This window comes from Equus caballus, chromosome 1 (assembly GCF_041296265.1).
Source record: "Equus caballus isolate H_3958 breed thoroughbred chromosome 1, TB-T2T, whole genome shotgun sequence".
NCBI classification, from domain to species: Eukaryota; Metazoa; Chordata; class Mammalia; order Perissodactyla; family Equidae; genus Equus; species Equus caballus.
The window spans coordinates 42,458,448-42,469,896 of NC_091684.1; the positions used below are offsets into that span (position 1 = coordinate 42,458,448).

At 38.0% G+C, this 11,449-nt stretch overlaps 1 protein-coding gene across 4 annotated transcripts in view; it reads right to left on the reverse strand.

Moving 5' to 3' along the window:
• A1CF (APOBEC1 complementation factor) overlaps window positions 1-2,895 on the reverse strand; it is an 81,579-nt gene extending 78,684 nt beyond the window's left edge. For 2 of the 4 annotated variants that reach the window (XM_070225058.1, XM_070225050.1), the window contains exon 1: window positions 2,794-2,895. The gene's annotated coding sequence lies outside the window, so the exon portion shown is untranslated. The remainder of the gene's footprint in view (window positions 1-2,793) is intronic. The other 2 variants (XM_070225045.1, XM_014733382.3) reach the window with 1 other exon arrangement.
• Window positions 2,896-11,449: the final 8,554 nt, after the last annotated feature.

Here is an 11,449-nt window from a genome sequence, read left to right on the forward strand (position 1 = left end):
GGTAAGTTTGGAAAGTTTTAGGAAATTTTTGTGGAGTTTCTTAGAAATAAGGAGATGGAAAGGGAAGAGAGTTTTGCTGAATTCCTACTGTGTACCAGGGGGCTGTCCTTAACTGTTTTGCTATATCTTCTCATCTATTCTTCACTGAAGTCTGCCGGACAGATTTTACCCCCATTTCATGTTTGAGGAATTGGAGATTCAGAGAGGTTAAGTAGTGCGCTCAAGGTCACAAACCTAGGGAGTTTTGGAACAGGTGTTCCAACCCAGCTCAGTCAGGAGGAGGGTTCAATGTTCTCCCTATAGTTAGTTTAGAAAGTCTCAAAGATAGGCGTGGTCCTGTTTAATGGAAGATAGCTGGACTTTAAGATGTTTTCAATTCTGATGATTTCAATAGTGATGATTTCAGTTGGTGCTGGTCGTTATGAATACTGGACATGGGCTGTAAACATGATTTGTTCTGGGGCTGGCCCCGTGGCCAACTGGTTAAGTTCAAGTGCTCTGCTTTTGGCAGCCCAGGATTCACCAGTTCAGATCCTGGGCGTGGACCTACACACCATGTGTCAGGCCATGCTGTGGCAGCATCCCATATAGCAGAATTAGAACAACTTGCAACTAGGATATACAACTATGTACTGGAGCTTTGGGGAGAAAAAAAAGGGGAAGATTGGCAAGAGATGTTAGCTCTGGGCCAATCTTCCTTACCAAAAAAAAAAAAAAGAGAGAGAGAGAGATTTGTTCTTTCTTAATCTGTGTTCTGAAGAATACCATTTCTGAGAGACATTAATAAATGTTCCTGAAAGAAGATGTTCTATTGTATATTAAGCTTAGGAAACAAAATACCCCCTGTTATTCTAGATATTCACAATAAATGAATGTATTTACACACAGAGTGAATCTCCAGTCCTGTGACTACAGTGTAATGGTTACACACCTAGGCTCTGGAGTCAGACCACCTGGCCAGGGACTGGCTCTGCTACTTTCTAACTGAGTGACATTGAGTCTGTTAGGTGACTTATCTGTGTCTCAATTTTCTCATTGGTGAAATGCTGTAATAGTATCTACCTTATGTAGCTGTTCTGAGAATAATATGAGATAAATGCATGGAAAGTGCTTGCAAGTACACTTGGCAGTATAGTGCTTAGTAAATGTCTGTTATTAGTACTCAGAACACTCATGTAGTGACAAGACCTGCTTTAACTGGTCTAACCAACTGCCATTTCCTCAACTTATTTGACAATAGAGTCACTTTTTGTGAGCCACATTTATTAGTGTCCACTGAACACAGTGTAGGAAGTGTCGTATTTGAAATGACACAAAACCAACTTGGTATTAGCCCAGTTGGAAATAATAACTAAATATTCAGTGTTTTTATATCTATGTCATTTTATGTTTGCCCATTACAACTAATTTCTTTTTTCTTGCCAACTCTCTCTCCCCTTCCCTCACACTTGATAAATAGTAAGCTGGAAGAGTAAAATGTGAGAATCGTCTGAAGTGGGCAGAACCAATATTATTCTAGAAAATACGGCCCTTAAAAATGAACCTGTAAGTCTGTGACTCTGTATTTAGCAGGGGAAGCCCTACATACTTTGACGAATAAGTGGTTTCACTTTTACTTCCAGACCTATGCTCCTACTACGTGTACCTCAGCACGTATTATAAAGGATGTTTCAGACCAGACTAACACGTCTCAATTATAACTAGAGTTGAGTTTGCCAATGTATGTTTTGCAAAACACTAATCCTGCACAATGCACAGATAATGCTGTGTTCTTCATCTTCTTGGAGATGCACAATACACATCTGAAAAGTCCTATAGTAAACAAACCTGTTTAATTTGGAACCCATTCTACTTGGAACTTACTTTGGTAATCATGGAACAAAAATATTTCAATGAAAGTTTAAGAGATTTGGGGTAGGAATGGGATATTCCTGGTGAGTGCCCTGATTGATTTCTTTCTATAGATAAAATACCATCATATTCTGGTTGTAAATCATCTTTTTAGAGTGAACAAAATGATCATGTGAAAATATGTCTACTACAGTTTGCCCAAACCATCATGAAAGGAAAAGATCTAATAATTAGCTACCCCAAGGTTGACATTTAACATGCTGAAAGCCAGTCATTTTCCAATGACTGACTTTGTTTTTGTTTTTGCTAGAATGAAAAGCAAATAGCTTAGGGCATGCATTTGGTTAGTAGGATAATGGCAAAAGAAATAGCAAGAATTCACCAAGGTGATTTTTTGCTTTTTGTGGGTTTTGTTTTGTTTTGTTTGTGGTGGTTTGCAGGATAAAGGAGAGGGAAGGTGATAATTGAATATGTGAAGTCTAAAGTATAAGAGGAATTATGACCCATACAGTGAATTCAGAATCTGCCAGTGATGTTCTATTTCTCTTGTTCATTACATTTTTTATGTTTCCCAGATTTCTAGGACCAGGACAAGCAGTCAACCACAACTCTCCTTGCTGTCTGGTTATTGTTAACTAAGATTCACAGAAACATTAGCCCTACTCTTGAACCCGAAGTGGTAAATCTACATTTTTTGAGCCTCAGAAATTGATTAAATCAAGGAGCAGCAGCTGGCTGCCATCTCATCTTTAGATGATATGATCTTTCCAATATATTCTTTCGTTTTCAGGTTGCTTCGTTAGTATAAAAATAACTAGAAAATTCCCTGAATTCGGCTCTGTAATAGAAGAGGGTAAAAGCTGTTTTCACTGCATTCCCACTGATCCACACTGCACAGTTTCCCAGAGTTGAAATAGAAAAAGCAAAACACATGGACCGTACCTGAGCGATTTCAGAGATCCCCACCCGGAAAAGGTTTCCTTGATTATGGCGAATTCAACGTGTTACTCTGGTTATGCTCTAATCATCATATCAAACTCCAAAGGTTCAGTGGCTTTAGGTTTGGTTTACAATTCCTGGGAGTTAAACTTTAACTCACCCTGTCTCTTGCATCCATGCAGCCCTTTGACCAGATAATTGGGTCACTACAGCCTGACAGAATCTACAAAACTACTGTGGTCGTTTGTTTACAAAATTAAAACATATTTTGCATTAAAACCCATTGATGTGGATATTATTTTGGAGCTTTTTTGGTGACCTATATTTAAAAAGGAGAACTCACTGCAATTTGGGTAACTAACTACACTTATTTATGTTAGCTCCTTTGTTTTCTGCTATAACAAAGTAAGATTAAGCCTAAGGTAATTTGGGAGAATATTTGTTTTTTTCTTTTTTTTTTTTTTTTACACTTTTTATATCACTATATTACACAGAATACAGTGTGGAGTTTTAGGTCAAGTAGATAGATAAATGCTGGCTTATGAAAATAAATGTGCAAAGCATTTATATAATCAAGTGAATAGGGTCAGATCAGGTTGGGGAAAGCACGCTTGTTTTTGTACAAGCTGCTCATTCAGATTTTAAGAGGGAGCCGTCACTGTGAGAGCATAATAATCAGCTCTGTACTGGGTTTGTATGAGAGCCGAGGCTTTTGTTCATTGCATGAAATCTTGGTAGTAACTGTGTTTCTTGAAGAATAGAGAAATGGTATTTTCAAAGATGTAAACTCTACACTCTAAATTCTCTGGTAATAGCTCCAGTCTATAGAGGAAATTCCTAAAGGTAATAAAGACCACTTTAAAAAAAAAAAGAACTAAAACTTTCCTAATTTTGAGTAAATTTTGGTTTAAGGGTTTATAAACCATAGGCTCCCAAACTAGAATTAGAGGACACTGTTACTTGGCTTCAGTCCTAGTGAGAGGAGTCTAATTTTCTAGGAACCAATTATTAGCAAAGGCAGTTTGTCTATAGAAAAGCACAGAATGAGCAATCCTCCCATAATATAGACATAGAGGAAGATGAATCAGTTAAACACACCTGGGAATATAAAACAGGGGAGATAAAACATACCGTTGGAATGCTAGTTCTGCCTGCCGTTTGCAGCTGTCAAACGGGTGGAAGCCTTGATTTACCTCAACTTCTCCTAGAAATGCATGACAAGGTTTAACAAAAACACACCAGGAATGGTAGTTTTGCCCTGGAATTTTGCCCCTGGAGTAAGAACTAGGGGAGGCGTTCATGTCCCACCCAGTTAGACAGCTGTATGAGGGTCACATCCCCCTACAACCTCCTTGGGAGTGGATCCCCCACCTCAGGCAGTGTGATTGGTTTTCCCAGTGAAAGCTCAGTCTGGCCTTGTAGAGTTCTCAAATGTGCGGGGGATTCTTACCTTCACTTTACCTGATCCTACAAAGAATTGTTGCTATTCTAGGGCTGTCAGTCCTGGGAGGGTTTTCTTTGCTGTCTTGTGCAGTAGGTGCCTGGATGATGAGAAGTGGAGATGAAGAAAGGAAAGGCAGAGTTCTTAGATATTTGGTGGAAACAGCAAAATACGGCAGGTAAAAGAATGAATTCTATGAACTAGTTATCAAAAAAAGACATTGATTTCTTATTTGATGGGTCCTGGCATTCAACAGAGCAGGGCTATAATCATGTTGAACCAAAGTGTTTGGAAATAAGTTAAAAGAGCCCTAAAATCTGACGATTCAGGACAATTCATTTATTACTTATAAGAGCCAATGGCAGTAATGAATTTGGTGGCATTATTAGGATATTACCAGAAGAAGTTTCTTTTTTATTTTCTGAACCTTATTTAGTTGCAATGGCAGGGAAATGTTGATCAGGAATAAAAAGAAAAGTACTGGATCAGCCTCCCTCTTTCTGAGTGTTGCTCAGGGGGCAGTCTGTGGCCCCGGAACGAAGAGAAACCAATTGATCAGAATGAGATCAAGTTCATGACCTTGATCTCATCAGTTGAATCAAGAGAAATAACAGTGCCTAGAATGGCAAACCTTCCTTTTGCTTTGTAAAAATAAACCTGGATTAGCCCTCCGGGGGCCTCATTCTCCTAGAAGGGACAAAGCAATAGTCAAATAAACTGTTATACAATGTAAACAAACAAACAAATCCGGTTTAAGTAGTGGCTGGTAAATATTTTTTATCATTTATTCTACATTTACCCAGGACCTACTATCTGCTAAGCATTGTGTTAGATGGGTGATTATTTAAAATGAGACTTGAGTCTATTTTTAGGCTGTAAAAGCAATAAACTGGGTTGTATCCAACACATTAAAACCAGAATAGAATAGAAAATATCAAGGGAATTGTATCTATGAAGGATAGGTGGTGTCCGTGAAACTTTGTTTCAGGTTCGTGTATGTGTGTGTGTACTAGTTATGATGTAAAATTTATTGTTTACTATGGAGCACAATTTGAAAACCTTGCAAAATTCTCTGTCAGTCTTTAGGGATTCAGTGGTTAACAAACCAGATACAGGGTACACACATTAAGCACATACTCCCCCCAGTGATTAACTAAGTATAGTCATAATATGTATTATGAAGGAGAAGTAGGATGCTAAGCAGAGTATAAAACGTAGGGACCTGACCTCGTGTGGGACTGGGAGGGAGATGAGGAAAGCCTTCCAGAACACCAGGTATTTAAACTGAGACCTGAGGGATGTGCAGAGGGGAGGGTGGACATTCTAGTAGGTGGAAATAGCACATGTGGATGCCCTGAGTTTGAATGAGTTTGGCACATTCAAGTAACTGGTCAGTTGTGAGGGGCAAGAGGGAGAAAGAAGCTGGAGGCAAGCTCATAAAGGGCCGTGCACACAGTGGTGCAACAGATTTCTATGTTCTCTTGAGGTACTGGGAAGTCACTGAAGGATTTTAACAAGGTGAGCCACATGATCTATTTGTGTATATTCTGGGTGTACAGTTGAGAATAAATTGTCATCAAGTAACTTCCGTGCCCCTCCCCGTCTTTATTGAGTTATAATTGACATATAGCATTATATTAGGGGGCCAGCCCCATGGCCGAGTGATTAAAGTTCTGCACGCTTCCTTTCGGTGGCCCGGGTTGACAGGTTTGGATCCCAGGTGCAGACCTACTCCACTCATCAGCCACACTGTGAAGGCATCCCACATACAAAGTAGAGGAGGACTGGCACAGATGTTAGCTCAGGGCTAATTGTCCTCAAGCAGGAAAAAAAAAAAAAAGAGGTGGATTAGCAATGGACATTGGCTCACGGTGAATCTTCCTCACACACACAAAATAATAATAATAATATATTACTTTCTCCTTTCTTAAAATCAAAATGTGCTTACCTTAGAATTATTTTATTCATATATGAATTAGTGGTTTGGATTTGAGGGACACAAGGCATCTAACAGAGAGACTAGTTAGAGAGGAGAGAGCAGGTATGGTGGCGAAGATGATGGTGGTGCATTGGAAGCAAGAACGAATGGATGAAGGAAGAGTTTGTAAAGTGGGCTATAATCAGGTCGGTAGGAAGTGCTCATTAAACGAAAGCTATCATCAGTCATTTGCACAGGAATTATTTGGCTTGTGGATATTAACTAATCTTGCCTTTAATACAAGACTGACTTTGCCACCCAGCAGAGCTGGCATATTTAGGCAAAACTCATTGATTATTACTGGCTTAGGTAAAGATAAAGCTTTAAAAAACTTAAAATATAATTCAAAGTCAAAGATTATCAGTGTAAGAAGTTTCCCTCCCAGCCATCATCCTCCCTCTCCTTCCTCAATAAAAGATTTCTCCACTGTTTTCAAGTTCTTAGGAATTCAAAATTCATTTTGGATGTTTGGTGGGTGGGTGAGGGTATTTGATTAATGAGAAGGGAGCATTCTAAGAATGAAAGGGCAGTGTCACATACACTACATAGGTCAAGAGCCTAAATCTCTTTCCTTGCCTGTTGTGTAGAAGGAATTTTGAGCCTGGAGTTGGCACCTGAGGAATCTAGCCCTAATGCTGTCGCTTATGAGCTATATAACCTTAAGAAGCTACTGCCCCTTGTGTGAGTCTTGGTTCCTCACCTTTAATGAGAAAAACATCTACCTCCCTTCTCTACGTCAGTGATTATCGAGAGGCTGAAATGAATTGGCATATGTGAAAATGATTTGAAAATAATAAATAAGAGTACCATAAGAGTACAGAATGGAATAATTACAGAGCAAATTAAATCTACATCCTTGAGCCTATGTCAGTGCAACTTCTTGTTTTCATCTATGAAATAAGGACTTCTAGGATTTATGCCTGCTCTTTTAGAGACTCATAGCATTTCAAACCTAAAAGCTTGCTATTATTTTTACTGCCTACAAGACTTTGGAAGCCAGCAGAATTGGATTTGGTGGGTTGGAATCCATCTGTTCTCATGTCATATCCCAGGATTTTAGACTTTTGAAAAGGTATTGGTTTTGTAACTAGAGCCATCTAGTGTTGAACTACTTAAGACACACACACATACACACTCATGCACGCACGCATGCATGCACGCACACCTACCTTTGCTTTGTGCTTTAGGAAATGACATTTGGTTCTCCTGAATGAATTTGCAATATCACATAATTTTAAAATTAAATGAGTACTTGGGAATTTATCTAAAGTTGAGGCTAAATCTAAAAGCCATGGCAGCAAGTGGGATGCTACCCAGCCCAGTCCTTTAAATGTGAGTTGAGTATCTTCCACTTCTCAGTCCCTGAGCTTTCTCATAGTCAGGACTGTATTTCAAGCATATTCTTGAAATTAGAGTTTAAGATGTCATCTTGTTTTGTTTTGTTTTGTTTCTGGCGAGAAAGGTTCACCCTGAGCTACCATCTGTGCCAATCTTCCTCTATTTTGTGTGTGGGTCACTGGCACAGCATGGCTTGATGAGTGGAGTAGGTCTGCACCTGGGATCCAAACCTGTGAATCCAGGCTGCCGAAACAGAGCACATGGACCTTTAACCACTCGGCCACGGGGCTGGCCTTGTCATCTTGTTTTTTTAAAAGCAATGTTATTTAGCTCAACCAACTCAAAAGCAAATATTGGTTTTTGAAAAAAAAATTTTATTAAAAAATCTAGTTATAAAATCTGTTTTTTTCTTATTAATATTACAAAATATTGATCATTAGGTCTTTCATCTGTGCTGTGCTGTGTTGTGTAAAGAAAATAATTCTCACGGAAAAATCTCTACTAGCTTTTAGGTAACTTCTTGAGAGGGAGTTACTACATAATTCCTCTTTTAATGATCATGCATTACCTATTTCTTTGAGTTAATTTTACAAAGTTTTGACAAAAGGAGGTATCTTCTTTTCAAAAGGTAAGAGACATTGTGGAGGAATCAGAGTTACATGCATACACTTGCGTACGTGTGCACACCACAAACACACACACACACAGAGACACATCCCAGACAAGACTATGGCATAACCATAATCTTTTTTTCCCCTTTCACACAATTGTACCACTCTTCATGACCAATTCATATTTTGAATTTTTCAGGTTAATGAAGAATCTGAAATGTTAGCAATTTCTAGCAATTTAGGCAATATCTTGAATTTTTTTCCCAGTAAAACTAGATCTGGCTGATATAATAGCCTGAAATCAATCAGGACTAATATAAATCCAGACTTTCTATATCCCAGTAAGAAACCATTCATCAATGAACTAGAAGGGCAAGTTTTCTAATTCTCTTAACAAATACTAAAATAACTTGAGGCTAAGAATAACAGAAATAGACTAATAAAATGATCATTGTATGCACTAATACATTTTCAAATGAAAAAAGAGAGCAGAAATTAACGGCAAGATTGTTATGAAGAGAACGTTAACTTTTCAGACAAAACTGAGGCTGTTGCTTAATGGGTCTAACTCCTAGTTTGTGTTTATTGTGTTTTATACAAAATGCAAACTTACCTTTCAAATGTGCTTTTTAGTTTCCAAAACATTTATTGGGTCTTCACAACAACTATATCAGTATTAGGGGTTGGTGGAGTATAATGTTTAAAAGGATGTGTTTTGCAGTCCAATTGCTTGGGTTGAAATCTCAACTAACCACTAACTAGCTACTTAACCTTGGGCAAGTCTTCCAATCTCTCTAAGCCTCTATTTTCACATCTGGAAACAAGATTAATAGCAATATCTACCTCATAGAGTTCCTGGAAGACTCAAAGGAGAGAAGGCATGGAAAGTACTTAGCCCAGTGACAGATTCATAGTAAATATTTACCTATATTAATTTTATATTAATGAGTTTTAAAAGGAGTTTTGAAGGTCCTTCTTCCATTATCCCAGCAAACAGAAAACTGCAATTCTATGTGCTCTCAAAATATACTATGCTGAAAACTAATGTTTCCTGTCCGAAACTCACCATCGTTTGCATTGTTGATTAACAACACCATGCACTTACATGGTGGGGTGAACAATGTGAATGTGCTTTGAGAATCATAGATCGCTGTAGAAATTAAGACGTTATACATATTTGTATTTTATCCTTACAGCAACTCTGAAAAGGCATTGGGGCAGGAGGTGATTTCCTTTCTTTTGAAGAAGAGAAGATGAGACAATAAGAGGTTAAATGTTTTATGCAAAGTGGTCTTATGCCAGGAAACAGCACACGCGTGGAGCAAAGAGTCTAGAATTTTGCCATTTACTCACTGAGTGGCCAAGGAAGGTTTTGTAACGTTTTTGAACACCAATTTTCTCCCCTGTAAAATGGGACTGATAATCTCTAACTAAGAATATTTTGTTAGGATTGAATGAGCTATGCGTTTGTACCACGCCTGGCACACATGTTCCCGTTTCAACTCCAGATCTCTTTCTACTACACCGTGATCCATCCAGAGTAGGCAGACCTGGGTTCTTATCTTGGTTCTTCCGATAACAAATCTGCATTTTTACTTAGACTACTTGAGAAGACTTCTGCTTCCTGAATCGAAGGATGATGTCTTTTATCAATTCTATACAATTCTCAAGCATCATTTCTTCAAATTTAGCCCCTGAACCCATCCTCTCTAGTCTCCCTTTCAACTCTGATTAGATACATTTTGGTAATTTCTTCAGATACAACTGCCAGTTCACTAATTCCCTTCTCAACACTGTATAATCTTCTATTTAACCCATCTTAACCCATCCATTGAGTTTTTAAACTTCACCAAATATACATGGGTATATGTATATGTATATATATATGTATATATATGTATGCATGTATCATAGGAGTTCTGTTTGGCTTTTTTACAGATCTACCCATTCTTGTTTATTTTTGTTTTCAGTTCCATCTTTTATTTCATGAATCATGATGAACGTTTATTTTATAGTCTGTATTGATAGTTACAGTATATGAAGTAATTAGTATTCACATTTTTTTCTTTGTTGTTTCGTCAACTCTCTTTCAAGATGTTTTGTGTCCTCATGGTTTTGTGATTTTAGATTGTGAGGTGATATTCAAAAGGTGCTTTTACATGTGGGAATTTATGCCACCTGAGTTTGCTAACTGGGCTGCAGGAGTGTCTCTCCAGAGAGGGTTTGTATTTGATTTCTCTGGGACATTTTTCTATAGTAATTTTTTAGCTTGGGACTTATGAGACCATGCAGGATATACATACACACACATTATATATGTATGTATATATGTGTATATGTATACATATATGTGTGTGTAAATGTATGTGTGAGTGTAAAACTTGCATAAGGAAATGTCAGTGGTTATAAATATCAAAATTTTATCTCCCCTACATCTAGGATTGACATACAAATTCCACTTTCATTTCCTTTGCAGGTGGGCAAATATTTTCCAGTCTACATTTCATTTTGTGTGGTGAAGTTCCATTCAAGAGTCCTGGCTTTGGGAGGGGTTCAATATTAATACCAATATCGTACTTCTTTCAGGTCTAAGGTCCCCACGTGGTTACTAAGATTCTCTCTACTTGATTACTAATATCGACTCCTGCCAATTTTTGGTTTCCTCATTGTTTTTATTCTCATTTGATTTCCATTCCTTCTTGTGAGATCAGCTGTGCGTTTATATGAATGTGCTGTGTTCTATCCATATTTCTGGGTTTTTCGTGGAAACTATATTAATTTGAATTAGGTTTGGATTCATATAATAGGAAACTTAAAATAGCAGTGATTTAAACAAGATAAAAGTTTGTTCCTTTTTTATGTAAAATAAGTTCAAAGGAGACAGTGAGAGCTAGTAGGGTGACTACAACTTTTTATCAAGGACCTGGGCTTCTTCCTGCCCTCAGCTAGGATGTGACCCTCATCTGCATACCCTGGGTCCCACTGGGGCTCATCATCACATCTGAAATCCAGACTGTAGAACAGAGAAAGGGGTTTAGAAATTGTACCTCTCTCTTTATGGAAACTCTCCCCAAAGTTTCACTCAATACTTCTGCTTATATCTCATTGCCTAAAATTTGGTCATATGGCCTTGCCCAGATCCTAGTTGGGGGAATTATTCTTTCAAGGCTGCCCCAAATAAGATCAAGATTCTTTACTATGAGAGCAGAGGTGGGGTTGGCAAACAGCCTTTTTCATCATGGGAAGTTTTTCAAGATATCTAACCTACAGGATTGTAGCTAAAGGGACAAT